Source organism: Ochlerotatus camptorhynchus, unplaced genomic scaffold (genome assembly GCF_037179485.1).
Source record: "Ochlerotatus camptorhynchus isolate MF236.1 unplaced genomic scaffold, CSIRO-AGI_Acam_v1.1 ptg000062l, whole genome shotgun sequence".
NCBI classification, from domain to species: Eukaryota; Metazoa; Arthropoda; class Insecta; order Diptera; family Culicidae; genus Ochlerotatus; species Ochlerotatus camptorhynchus.
The window spans coordinates 12,681,069-12,695,522 of NW_027040552.1; the positions used below are offsets into that span (position 1 = coordinate 12,681,069).

The window sequence follows — 14,454 nt, forward strand, 5'->3', positions numbered from 1 at the left end:
TTTGGTTTATATTTTTAACCTGTAAAGAAGAGCATGCTGCAAAAAATTATTTTAACGATTCCTACAGGGTTCAGAAATTGGAAGAAAGCGACCGAGATGCTGGGCAAACACAATCGCAGTAATACCCATGTTGGTAGTATGGACGCATGGAAGAATTTCAAAATCATGAAGGGTATCGACGAAGAACTGGACCACCAAAAAAAGAGGTATGATTGCTGCTAGTAAGGCAAAGCGGCTACAAAATCGCTATATAATGGAACGTTTCATCGATATTATGCGCATATTTTGCAAAGGAGGCCGACCACTTCGTGAACATTCGGAAGGAGCGGAAAGTGTGCCACCCAGTTGGTGGCTAACTACGATCCTGTGCTGGAAAAAACACTTGGCGGAAGGTGCCAAAAATTGCCAGTACACAAGTGACCGTATTCAAAATGACATGATTACATCGTTGCACAATGTAATGTTGCGGAACATTGCGAAATCCTTGCGAGGAAAACCAGTGGTAATCTTTGCAGATGATACGAGCGATTGTGGGCACCACGAGCAGTTGGCGATTGTCATCAGGTATATTGATAATGATCGGCCGACGGAAACATTCGTGGGTGTGAGACGGGTTTTGAAAACAGACGCGACGACCATCTTCAATACTATTGCTGAAGTCCTGACAGCGATGCAGATTTCTTGGGAGCAGGTGTTGGCAGTATATTTTGACGGTGCCAGCCCAATGGCTGGCAGCACTGCTGGAGTACAAGCCAAGTGCAAGGACGAAAACAGCAATATACTTTTATGAAGAGCTTTGAGTGTGTTGGTTTATTTTCTTTTGACAGATACGCGTATTTCGTCCCCTACTTGCAGACTTCATCAGTGGCAAGTACTGAACACCACTGATCAATATTGGATTGATCAAGAGCAATATACTGTTTGTTCACTGTTATGCACACTGTTTGAACTTTGTACTTGTCGACGCAGTGTGCATGCGAAAGGAGAATGCGATTCTTATTGGTCATTCATGTCGGTTTGCCGGTGCTATCACCACCATCTGAAGTGACTTCAGCTGAATCCAACCACCAAGGCAACAGAATTGCAGCAAATGTATCATTTCGGTTAAAGCCGAACTGATAATCATCGACATTGTCGATGGGATTAAATTGCCAATTCCATTGGCTGTCTGAAATCAGTTTCCATTGAAGAAGATAAACCACCACCAGAGTAAAAAATAAATAAAATTAGCTAAATTCAACAGTAGGGAAACAGTGGTGGGTGGACATCACCATCTCCCCCGCACTGTGTAGTACTCCCCATCCCCAGATTAAATGCACCTAGAAAAAAACAATTGCCCCTCCTTCATAAGATTCCTGTGCACGCTAGTGCCTACTTACGAGGAAACTGATTTCGATCGCGGTGCGGCTTATTCTTCCTTCTATGGATGCTCGCTGCTTTCAGGATGCCTTTCGTGGTGTACTGGATAACGATGTTCAACGCCACACGCCAAAAGCACTGCTGATACTGATGCTGCTGCTGCGGACAACATTACACACGGTGATTAAATGAGCACCGTTTAGTGAGACAGGATCGAATTCGAGTTTTAAATCTGTGTTAGGGAATACGCTGTTTGCAGGTAATCGTTGATAATTTTCATCACCATTGCAACAGTTGGACATTGTGCATTTTCAATAGTGACTTATTGAAAATGAATAAAGTGTTCATTTTAGCAATTTGCCAGATAAATTTCCAATCGTTTGGCTTGTTTAGAATTAAAATCCATCTGCTATTGACAGAGTTATGTGTATGTGATCAACACCTGACCTCTTTTCGTAATGCGGTCGAATTTGATTTTCTGAAATTGCACCCCGTTTGCAATTTGCACCGTTTTGTCGTGATGGTTGAGTAATGCTGATCTATTAGGGTGTTTAACACGGATAAGGCTGGCGAGCTGTATGTTATATGGAACTCACAAACAGGCTGCTTTTTCATGGTATACACAGTGTGATATTCAATAATCAATTAATTAACTCAACATTTAGAGGCAGACCTTTCATAAATTTTGGTAACATACACAAATTATATAATTCATATTAATTTCCTATGCCGATCGAAACAAACATTATGACGTCACTACAAGGGTGACTGAGTAAACGAATCGTGCGAATCGAAATGAAAACCGAGTGAAAAACGAATTGCACCAATACATTCAGGCCTACAATTCCACACCTTCTATAGACCAGGTATAGCTTTGATAGTTAGCTGCTTGCGGGAACTGACATCCGATTGATAACCTTTACAATATCCAAAACATACTCTTTAACAAATTTGTGGTTTGTTTGTTTAGTCGTGATGGTTGAGTAATGCTGAGCTATTGGGGTGTGGTTGGCGAGCTGTTAATTGTTTGGAGCAAGGTTGACACGCTTGGCATAGATGACCCACAGCTACTCATGAGGAAACTGATTTCGATCCAGCGGCTTCTTCCTCCTTCTATGGGTGCTCATGTGGGCTCTGCAGCTCACTGCTTGCAGGCTGCCTTTCGTGGTGTACTGGAGAACAATGTTGACGCCACACGCTGAAAGCACTGCTTCTGCTGATGCTGCTGCTGCTGCTGCTGCTGACGTTGACGACCGGTCACCACCACACACGGTGATTGAATGAGCATCGTTCAGTGAGACAGGATCGAATTCTATTTTTAAATCTGTGTTAGAGAACGCGCTGTTTGCAGGTAATCGGTGATAATTTTAATCACCATTGCAACAGTTGGACATTTGTGTATTTTTCAATAGTGACCTATTGGAAATTAATATAGTGTTCAATTTAGCAGTTTGGTAGATAAATTCCCAATAATTTGACTTGTTTAGAATAAAAATTCATCTGCTATTGACAGAGTTATATGTGGTCAAAACCTGACCTATTTTCGTCCTGCGGTCGATTTTGGTTTTTTTTTAAATTGCACCCCCCAATATGTTGCCGAAATACGTAATCCTACGTCAAAACTGGGCGATCGTTTGGCTAACCTAAGGGACTCCTTGCGATTCGCAATGCATTGGAGAAGTTTGTTCGCGAGTACGATCAAGATCGCGATGCCAGTCAACTGTGTGTACGATTAGATTCGTTGGATCAATTGAACGCAAACTTTTTGGATTGTCAGGATGCCATTGAACAGTTGGATAAACCAGAATCACTGCATGAGCATATCATCGAACGTGTGGAGTTCGAACAGCGGTACTGCAAGGCAAAGGGCTTTCTACTTACGAATCGCACTTGGGATCAAAATCAGTCGATGAACAATTCTATGCTGGTTCCGCAACATTTCACTCCAAACGTCTACCAAAAATTGATTTGCCGAAATTCAACGGAGATTTTTCTCGTTGGATTTCATTCCGGGACACATCTACGTCCATGGTCCATGCAAATGGTGATATACCTACAGTTGCCAAATTGCATTATCTTCTCCAATCTCTCGAAGGGGATGCCAAGAAACCCTTCGAATCAGTTGACATCGAAGCCGGCAACTACGCTACAACATGGGATGCTCTGATCAAGATAAACGACAACTGACGATACCTCAAAAAGCAACTCTTCCGAGCTTGCCAGCAGTCAAGCAGGAGTGTTCGAAACGCATTCACGGTTTGTTCGACGATTATCAATGTCATGTTCGCGCCCTCGCCAAACTGGGTGAACCCGTGAATCATTGGGACACGCCGCTCATCAATTTACTTTCGTACAAGCTGGATCAAGCAACGCTACGAGCCTGGGAAGAGAAGACAAGTCAACGGGACGACGTGACATACGAGGAACTGGTCGATTTTCTCTATCAACGAGTTCGGATTCCCAATTCCGTTGGACCTGATTCGCAACAATTCACCTCAATGAAGGTGGCCGGCATCGATAATAAAGAATTCAAGTCAAAGATATCAGCCAATGTAGCAACAGCTTCGTCTCCACAGTATTCATGTCCACTGTCTTGTTCAATTCGAAGCTGTCAGCCAGCGACGCGAGCTGGTTTCCCAGAAACGATTATGTTGGAACTGCTTAAGCTTCAGTCACCAATCCAAGAAGTGTGGTTCCAAAGTCACTTGTCGAACTTGCCACGATAAACAGCATTCTCTCTTGCACGATCCTGCTCCGATGAAGGTATCAGCGATTCTATCCAGTTCAGCTGAGTCTCGAAGTTCTGCCGTGTAACCGAATCTTGCTGTACCATCAGCTTTCTCGGTTCAACAATCGCTTCCTTCCACGTAACCAATCGTTGAACCTTCTGGCTCCCGCCAAGTCAGCATGGCAGTCCAAACTGCATGCACCATGACATTGCTAGAAACGGTTGTTCTTAACATTATCGACGATTACGGTCCGAGCTCTCCTCGATTTAGCATCGATGTCAAATTTCAATTCGAAACCGCTAGCTAAGAACCTCTACAGTTGCTGATCAACAGTCAACGTGTCCGTCGCAGGCATTGGATCATCCACACAGAATGTCAGTACTGCCATTACCGCAACCATCGAGTCGGTAGATCGAACGATCTCGATGAAATTGCAGTTTTTGGTATTGAAGCAGCCATCATCGGAGCTCCAAACAACGCCGATTGACATTTCGGCATGGAAAATTCCGGATGTAAAGCTAGCAGATCCTCACTTCAGTATTCCCAGAATTGTCGACCTCGTCATCGGCAGTGAAACTTACTGGGAACTCCACTCGGGTAGGAAGATTTTTCTAGGTGAAGGTCTTCCGTGGGTAGTCGAAACACCATTTGGTTGGGCGGTTACTGGTTCCGCAGCTCGCATTGCTACCTGCATTCCACGGTTCTGTTATCTCTCCACCGTAGATGAACGGCTGGAATCCACTCTACAAAGGTTTTGGGAAATGGAAACAATTCCATCGGATCCGGTCCAGTCTACCGAAGAAAGTCGTTGTGAGGAGCTGTACGCTGCAACGACTACACGTCAGGAAGGTACATCGTGCGTCTCCCACGGGTTGAAGATCCCAAAAAAGTCAGCTAGAGCGAGATCCTGCTATCAAGGACTCGTATCATGGAGGAGTATATGCAACTTGGACACATGAAGAAGCTGGAAGAGCCTGTAGATAACCACAGTCAGCACTATTACATTCCACATCCCTTCATATTCAAGGAATCCAGTACGACCACGGAAGTCAGGGTTGTCTTCGACGCGTCATGCAAGACTTCGTCGGGCTATTCCTTGAACGACACTCTGCTTGTTGGACATGGTCAAATCTAAACTGCTCTTCGGTAGAACATGGGTTCTTATGGATGTGAAGCATCATTCTATTTAAAATAATCTTTTCAAAAAGTTTACTTATTGAAGAAAGCAAACTTATTGGACGGTAGCTAGAAGCTTCAGCTGGATTTTTATCCGATTTCAAAATTGGAAAAAAAAATTGCACTTTTCCATTTATCAGGATGTTGAATGGAAACATCTGTTAAATAATTTTACCAAGAATTTTTTGATGAGGATATAGAACGTACCATCATCACCTGGAACTTCCATATTTTGTTACTTTTTTGGTTATAGATCTTCGTTCGTCCAAATCAGTCCCGCAGGAATCATCAAAAATATTCCCGAGCAACCAGATTCTCAATAGGACTAGAAAGACCCAAACTAAAATTATGGGAGCTCTCGAAATGCTTAGCTAGTTTCTGAGCTTTTTCCAAATTTATTATCAAAATTTTACCACCTTCTTTAAGCGCTGGAATAAGTTTTTGAGGTTTTTTCAAAATGTTTGCGAGTTTCCAAAACGGTTTGGAACTCGGGTCTTATTTTGAAACATTAATTTCAAAAGTGTTGTTCCTCAGGGTAGAGAATCGATTTTAATTTGTTTTTGCAAATCCTGCCAGATAACTTTGATGGCAGGATCGCGTGTTCTTTGATATTGCCTCCTACGGACATTTTTAAGACGGATCAAGAGCTGAAGATCGTCTTCTATTATAATTGAATCGAATTTAACCTCGCATTTTGGTGCTGAGGCAGCTCTTGCTTCAACTATAGAAGTTGTCAGAGATTCAAGAGCATAATTATTTTCATCTCTGGTTTGCAAAGGAATGTTTGAATCGAAGTTATATTCCATAAATGTTCGATATTGCTCCCAATCAGCTCTATGGTAATTGAAAGTAGAGCTGTTGGGATAAGAAATTATTTCTTGGGATATTTCAAAAGTTACTGGAAGGTGATCAGAACCGAAGTCAGCATGGGTAACCAATTGGTTACAAAGTTGACATGAATCAGTTAAGACCAAATCAATAGTTGAGGGATTTCTGGATTTCTGACTGGATATTGAATAGTGCAGAACAATCATCAAACAGAATATTACCATTGGAATTGCTTTGAGCATTATTCCATGAGCGATTTTTTGCATTAAAATCACCAATAATAAAGAATTTAGACCTATGACGGGTAAGTTTCTGAAGGTCACCCTTGAGAAAATTCTTTTGCTGGCCTACGCATTGGAATGGCAAATAGGCAGCTATAGACGTAAGTTGTCCAAATTTTTTTCAACAGAAACTCCCAAAGTTTCAAAAACTTTGGTTTCAAATGAAGAAAGAATTTTATGTTTGATTCGTCTATAAATAATGATGGCAACGCCACTACAGGGTCCATCAAGACGATCATTTCTATAAATTAAATAATTTGAGTCCCTCTTAACCTTATGGTCAGGTTTAAGAAACGTTTCAGTAATAACGGCAATATGCACATTATGAACTCTCAAAAAGTTAAATAGCTCGTCTTCATTATCTTTAAGAGATCGAGCATTCCAATTTAAAATGTTTAAAGCTTTAAAATCCATTACTGAATTTTAAAGTCATGACTATATTATTATCAAATTTTACTTCAGTTTGAATAGCATCAAACATGAAGTTAGATTTAAGCATATCAGAAATCATGTCAATTAATGAATTCTATAAAAAAAAAAAAATTTTAGGGGCAGTAATGCTACTACGTTGATTAGTATTTCGATTTCTACCCGCTGCAATAGCAGCATAGGTAGCTCCATTAACTCGCTGAACATTGTTAGCAGCGAGGGGAGTAGGTATAAATGAAAAATTTGAAGCAGGGGTGATATTTGTACCTACAGCAGAGTAATTTGTACATGGAGCGTTTCCTACCTGACGGTTAGAACGAGATTGTAGAATCGCTTTGCGAGTCTTACATCCTCAAGATTTGTGGTTTTCACCACAATTTGAACATTTAAATTTCTTAGGATCTTCCTTCACAGGACAATCGTCCTTTGCGTGAGAGGAATCACCACAATTCATGCATTTAGCTGACATGTAGCAATTTTTAGTTGCGTGACCCCATCCCTGGCACTTGCGGCACTGAATGAGGTTTTGGAAATTTCCTCCAGTCTTTCTGAATTGTTCCCAGTTCACTCGGACATGGAGCATAAGGCTAGCTTTTTCTAAGGCCTTAAGGTTGTTTAGTTCACTAGACTTGAAGTGAACTAAATAAAAATCATTAGAAATCCCGTTGCACGAATCGCCAGGACGGGATTTCATTTTCATTTTGATTACTTGGAGTGGCACAACTCCAAGTAATTTTGCAAGTTCTTCTTTGATCTGATCCAGGAATTCACCACTGGGCAGTCCTTTCATGGCAACCTTGAACACATGTTCAGTTTTGGTGTCATAAGTAAAAAATTTGTGCTGCTTCTCAGTAAGATACTTGAGAAGACATTTAAATCCGTCCAAGGCTTCAGCCATTACACGGCATTCACCCCGACGTCCAATTTGTAGTGAAAACATAACTTTCACGAAGTTCAAAAGTTCCATGCGAAGAGCATGGAAATCGGAAATGGTTATCACAATAGGGGGAATATTTTCCTTCTTGGCATTAAGCCGGGAAAGTTTACTAGAATTTTTCAGAATGGATCGATGATCATTTTCATCATCCGTGAGCAAATCAAATTGATTGCTCAAATTAATTTCATCAGAAGGGGGATCAAGAGTTTGCCCCTTTCTTTTGCCTTTAGGCGCCATGCCAGCAGTAAATTTTTTATCCAAATCGACTTCCAAGCAGATTACTATAAGAATCTGAAGGATCGAAGAGGAATTTTCCAAATCGATATCCAAGAAGGATTACCTCGGGTAGGGTCCTAAAAAGGATCGAAGAAGAACAAGAGTTTAACAAGGTAGAAATTTTACAGGTTGAGCACTGAAAAGTGCGGTTTAAATTTGTTGTAGCTTTACGTAGTAGTAACACTCCCTTCAGCAAAAAGCAAATAGATTCGCATGGCAAGAGAGCACGATGCGGACTGATGAAATGTAAGGTTAATGTTCCCGGCTATCGACCGCCGTTGGAGATGTTCTCAAAACTGCGCAAGTGACCCCTTAAAGTGCATATCCTTCAAAGTGTTTTTATCACACATGGCTGGAAGAAATTGGATCATTCTGGTGAGAGCCTTTCTTGTTTATTTGATTACATGTTATTTTAAAGAGGATTGGAATTAAAATTGTGGAGCTCAGTTAGCTTGACGGCTACCGCTTTTGCTTTCTGAAGATCGTGGGTTTATTCCCAAGCTCCTCCAAAACAACACAATTACAATGGTCGGATCACCTGCTTCTGCGAATCTGACCCATCTCATACTCATCTATCCAACTCCGCAGAATATTTGGGGGCGTCGGGGAGTCGCTGGCCTGTCGTAAAGTAGATTTTATATCAACAATATTGTTGCGTCGGTCGGATTAAAAAGCCCGCACTGATTCTGATATCGGTTTTATTATCGTTACAGCTTCAAAGATAGGGAGGGTTACAATTTGTTTAAGTTAATATAATTCCTCAACAGTACTTACTAATCAGTGGCCTTTCGTGATCTAGGGCCTTTTATCCGAATTTAGGTTAAGTTAGGTTAGGTTTCACTGAACTAGAAACCAATATTTTTAAGGCATTCCACTGCGTCCTAGCAAGAAGTACGGTCGACTTAGTTCGCGCTCCGCTATTTTGGAAGTTTTCTCGCTATTCGCTTGATTTAAATTGTCAGTTTTTTCTCGCTTAGAGTTCCCAGCTAAATAATTAACTAAAAGTGAGTTTTTTTCTGAGAAGAAAGTGTGTTTTCGGCATCATCGGAAGGAAAATTGTTTTTACGATTGCCAATTCGCCAACCATTTTGCGCACCATCGGTGCGTGGTAACGCATACCTGCACACGGATCATCGTCATCGAGTGTCAGCATCTGCCTCCGCATTTACACCGCTCATCTATCATCGTGTGTTCAGCTGAGTGCCGACCCTCACATAAGCACACACCAACGAAGACCGCCCGCACACGCTGATCGAAGATCATCCACGGTGCGCGTCGCTCCGCTGCTGCCGTTCAAACGCTCGGTGGTAGTAGTATAGGATTATCAGATAAGTTTTTGTTCTTGTTTCTCTCTTTCGCCCACAGTTAAATTTTAAGTTTGTGTTCTGTGTTTGTAGTTTTTTTTTGTGTATTGTGTCCGAGTGATTATCGTTTCAGTGGTAGAGCGTTTTTCGCTCCCACTAGTACGGCAAAATGGACTTTTTGTCGCAAGACGAAATGGACGTTTTGTCGGAAGATGACACCACTTTGCCACGCGATGGCAAGAAGGGTCGAAAACGTACGTCATCTCTCCCTGGTTCATCGTCTCAGTCTGGCAAAGGACAGGTTCAGATAAACCCCCGATCGCGAGCCTATCCAGATGACTCGACTGGCCCATGGGTTGTCTACTTTCAGCCCAGAAACAAACCTTTGAATGTAATGCAAATTACTAATGATCTGACGAAGCGATACTCGGCCGTGACTGAAATCACGAAGGTTAGGCACAATAAACTTCGTGTCTCCGTCTCTAACCTGAAGCAGGCTAACGAGATTGCTGCCTCCCAGCTCTTCACGCTCGAGTACAGAGTTTACATCCCAGCTCGTGATGTGGAGATCGAAGGTGTGGTCACCGAAGCGAGTCTGACCCCCGAGATCTTGGAGAAGCAGGCGGTTGGCCGTTTCAAGAACCGTTTGCTTCCTCCGGTGAAAATACTGGATGTCCAAAAACTGGGCTCAGTATCTGTCAGCGAGGGTAAAAAGAGTTTTACCCCCACAGACTCGTTCCGTGTGACCTTTTCTGGTTCAGCCCTTCCTCACTACATCGAGCTGGGAAAACTTCGACTACCTGTGCGTTTGTTCGTTCCCCGGGTCATGAACTGCCAAAACTGTAAGCAGTTGGGACATACGGCCTCCCACTGTGGCAGCAAGGCACGCTGTTCCAAATGCGGAGAGAAGCATGGGGATGACACCTGTGCAGCTACCGCACCAAAATGCGTGTACTGTAAGGGAACTCCTCATGGTATCTCGTCATGCCCGGTGTACAAACAACGCGGGGAGAAATTACAACGCTCACTTAAGGAACGTTCCCGGCAGTCTTTTGCAGAAATGCTTAAGACGGCCACGCCATCGACCAACGACAAAAATCCCTTTTCTCTTTTGTCAGATGACGAGACTGACTCTGACTTGGCTGAGGAGGGAACTTCTTTCTGTTTTTCAGCACGGAAACGAAAACGCATCCGTTCGCGGAAAGTTGAGAATGAAGAACCCCAAATCAGCTTGCCCAAATCAAGGAGTGGTGGAAAAAAAGGAAGTTTCTACTCCTCCTGGATTCAGAAGAACTGACTATACCCAGGATTTTCCACCTCTCCCGGGGACATCCAAAACCCCTGATGTCCCATTTTTAAGAACAGAAGCCCCTTCTTCATCTGGGTTGTTCTCATTTGATAAAATTGTGGACGATATTCTCAAGTACCTGAATATTTCTGATCCTCTCAAAAGCATTGTTCTGGCAATGCTTCCTACTGTGAAGACCCTCTTGAAGCAATTGACATTGAAGTGGCCCCTCATTGCAGCAATCATTTCCTTCGATGGATAATTTTCCAAACGAGGTCGGGGATTTGATCACTGTTCTACAGTGGAATTGTCGAAGTCTTATTCCGAAATTAGATTCGTTCAAGTATTTAGTTCATAACAATAATTGCGATGCATTTGCCCTCTGTGAAACATGGCTCTCTGGAAATTGATCTCCCTTTTTATGATTTTAACATTATTCGATTGGATCGTGAGGATTCACGTGGAGGAGGGGTACTTTTGGGGATCAAAAAGTGCCATTCTTTCTATAGAGTGAATCTTCCACAATTTACAGGTATTGAAGTTGTCGCATGTCAGGCTATTATTAAAGGTAAGAGCCTTTGTATTGCTTCTGTTTATATTCCTCCAAGAGCCGTTGTTAATCGAAAACAACTTTCAGATATATGTTCAGTACTTCCTGCTCCTCGGTTGATTATGGGAGATTTTAATTCCCACGGTACAGGCTGGGGGGAACTGTATGATGACAACCGTTCTACTTTTATATATGACCTCTGTGATAACTTCAATATGACAATTCTTAACAATGGAGAAGTAACACGTTTGGCTGGACCATCCTCGAATGGAAGTAAATTAGACCTCACACTTTGCTCTAACTCATTATCGTTGGATTGCACGTGGAATGTGATCCAGGATCCCCACGGTAGTGATCACTTGCCGATCAAAATTTCGATTGCCAGTGGGTTCAACCCGTCGGAATCCGTTAACGTCGCGTACGACCTCACCCGTAATATCGATTGGACAACGTTCAAGACCGCGATAGAGGAAGCCGTGTCGTCGGTAGAAGGGCTTCCACCGTTGGAGGAATATAACTTCCTCTCCAATCTGATCTTGGACAGCGCGCTTCGAGCTCAAACTCGGCCGGTTCCAGGAACGTCTTTGCGTAGGAAACCTCCTTCCCCTTGGTGGGACCACCAATGCACTGAGGTTTATCGTAAAAAGTCCGACGCGTTTAAGCTTTTCCGGAAACGTGGAACACCTGGGTATTTCGAAGCGTACTCGGCTCTTGAACGCGAACTCAAGAGCCTCATCAAAGCCAAGAAACGCGGATACTGGCGGCAATTCGTGGACGGATTATCGCGCGAAACGTCGATGAATACGCTTTGGAACGCGGCGCGAAGGATGCGTAACCGGTCTTCGAACAACGAGAGCGAGGAGTACTCAGATCGTTGGATTCTCAAGTTCGCGCGAAAAGTATGTCCTGATTCCGTGCCGGCACGGATGATTCCTCGCGAAACGACGAATTCGGTAGACGAGATCAGCCAGCCTTTTTCAATGCTGGAGCTCTCACTCGCGCTCCTTTCATGTGGCAATTCGGCTCCGGGGGCTGATAGAATCAAGTTCAATTTGTTGAAGAACCTCCCAGATGTCGCTAAGAGGCGCATGTTGAACTTGTTTTGTCAGCTCCTAGAGCTCAATATTGTTCCGGATGATTGGAGGCAAGTGAGAGTTATAGCCATTAAAAAGCCTGGAAAACCCGCGTCAGATCATAACTCGTATCGTCCCATCGCGATGTTATCGTGCATTCGAAAATTGTTGGAGAAAATGATCCTTTTTCGCTTGGACAAATGGGTTGAGACGCACCACCTACTCTCAGATACTCAATTTGGTTTCCGTAGGGGCAAGGGAACGAACGACTGTCTCGCGTTGCTTTCCACAGAAATTCAGTTGGCTTATGCTAAAAAAGAGCAAATGGCTTCTGTATTCTTGGATATCAAGAAGGCTTTTGATTCAGTATCCGTTGAAGTCCTTTCAGACAAACTCCACGCTTGTGGCCTTTCTCCATTAATAAATAACTTTTTGTACAATTTGCTGTCAGAGAAACATATGAGCTTTTCTCATGGAAACTCTACAGCTTCTCGATTTAGTTACATGGGTCTCCCCCAGGGCTCATGTTTAAGCCCCCTTTTGTATAATTTCTACGTCAGAGAAATTGACAATTGTCTAAGTGACAACTGCACGTTGAGACAACTTGCAGATGACGGCGTAGTGTCTATGACAGGGCCCAAAGGGGTCGACCTGCAAGGACCCTTACAGGATACCTTAGACAATTTGTCTACTTGGGCTATTCAGCTAGGTATCGAATTCTCCACGGAGAAAACTGAGTTGGTCGTTTTTTCTAGGAAGCATAGCCCAGCACAACCGAAGCTTCAACTTTTGGGTAAGCCGATCACTCATTCCATGTCTTTCAAATATCTCGGGGTCTGGTTCGATTCAAAATGCACCTGGAGATCCCACATTGAGTATCTGAGACGAAAATGCCAACAAAGGATCAATTTTCTCCGAACAATTACCGGAACGTGGTGGGGAGCCCATCCGCAAGATCTTCTAACGTTGTACCGGACAACGATTTTATCGGTTTTAGAATACGGTAGTTTTTGTTTCCAGTCGGCGGCTAAAACTCACATCATCAAACTGGAACGTATCCAGTATCGTTGTCTTCGTATCGCGTTAGGATGCATGCACTCGACTCATACGATGAGTCTAGAAGTGTTGGCGGGCATGTTGCCACTATCGGATCGGTTCTCGGAATTATCCCTCAGGCTCCTCACCCGTTGTGAAATTATGAACCCACTGGTGATTGCAAACTTTGAGAAGCTTCTTGAGCTAAACCCTCAAACTCATTTTATGTCATTGTACTACGTGTACATAACACTGGATGTCAGCCCTTCACAGCATAATCCTCATCGTGTATGCTTCTCCGACTTCGGCAATTCAGTTAGTTTTGATTTATCCATGACGCGGGAGATTCGTGGGATCCCAGAACATCATCGTTCTATGATTGTTCCGTCAATTTACGCTGCAAAGTTTGGCCAAGTTGATTCCGCAAGATCGTTCTTCACAGATGGATCACTAATAGAGTCGTCCGCTGGTTTTGGTATTTTTAACGAATTTCATAGTGCCTCTCGAATGCTTCAAGCTCCTTGTTCCGTATATGTTGCTGAGCTGGCGGCAATATACTATACGCTAGAAACGATCGCCTCACTTCCACCAGATCACTATTTTATTTTTACGGATAGTCTCAGTTCTGTCGAGGCTATTCGCTCCATGAGGCCGGTAAAGCACTCCTCGTATTTTCTCATGAAAATACGAGAGCTTTTAAGTGCTTTATCTTTAAGATCTTTTGTCATCACCTTTGCATGGGTCCCATCTCATTGCTCGATTCCGGGCAATGAGATGGCGGACTCACTTGCTAAGGTGGGCGCTATGGAAGGCGATATTTACGATCGACAAATCGCCTACGATGAATTTTTCTTCATTTATCGTCAACAGTACCTCGTCAGCTGGCAGAATAAGTGGAGTGAAGGGAGTTTGGGACGATGGCTATATTCGATCATCCCTAAGGTGTCGAAGAGTCCTTGGTTCAAGGGGTTGGATGTGGGTCGAGACTTCATTCGTATGATGTCTCGCCTCATGTCCAATCACTATTCGTTAAACGCTCACTTGTTCCGTGTTGGGCTGAAGGACAGCAGTCTCTGTGAATGTGGACAAGGTTACCAGGACGCAGATCACATTATTTGGTCTTGTGCTGAGCATCGCGGAGTCAGATCTGAACTGTACGATTCCCTTCGGGCTCGAGGTAGACAACCTA

At 43.2% G+C, this 14,454-nt stretch overlaps 1 protein-coding gene across 1 annotated transcript in view; it reads right to left on the reverse strand.

Moving 5' to 3' along the window:
- The window catches only part of LOC135717620 (uncharacterized), a 59,365-nt gene that overhangs the window by 38,718 nt on the left and 6,193 nt on the right, over positions 1-14,454 (reverse strand). The gene's annotated exons all lie outside the window — the stretch shown is intronic.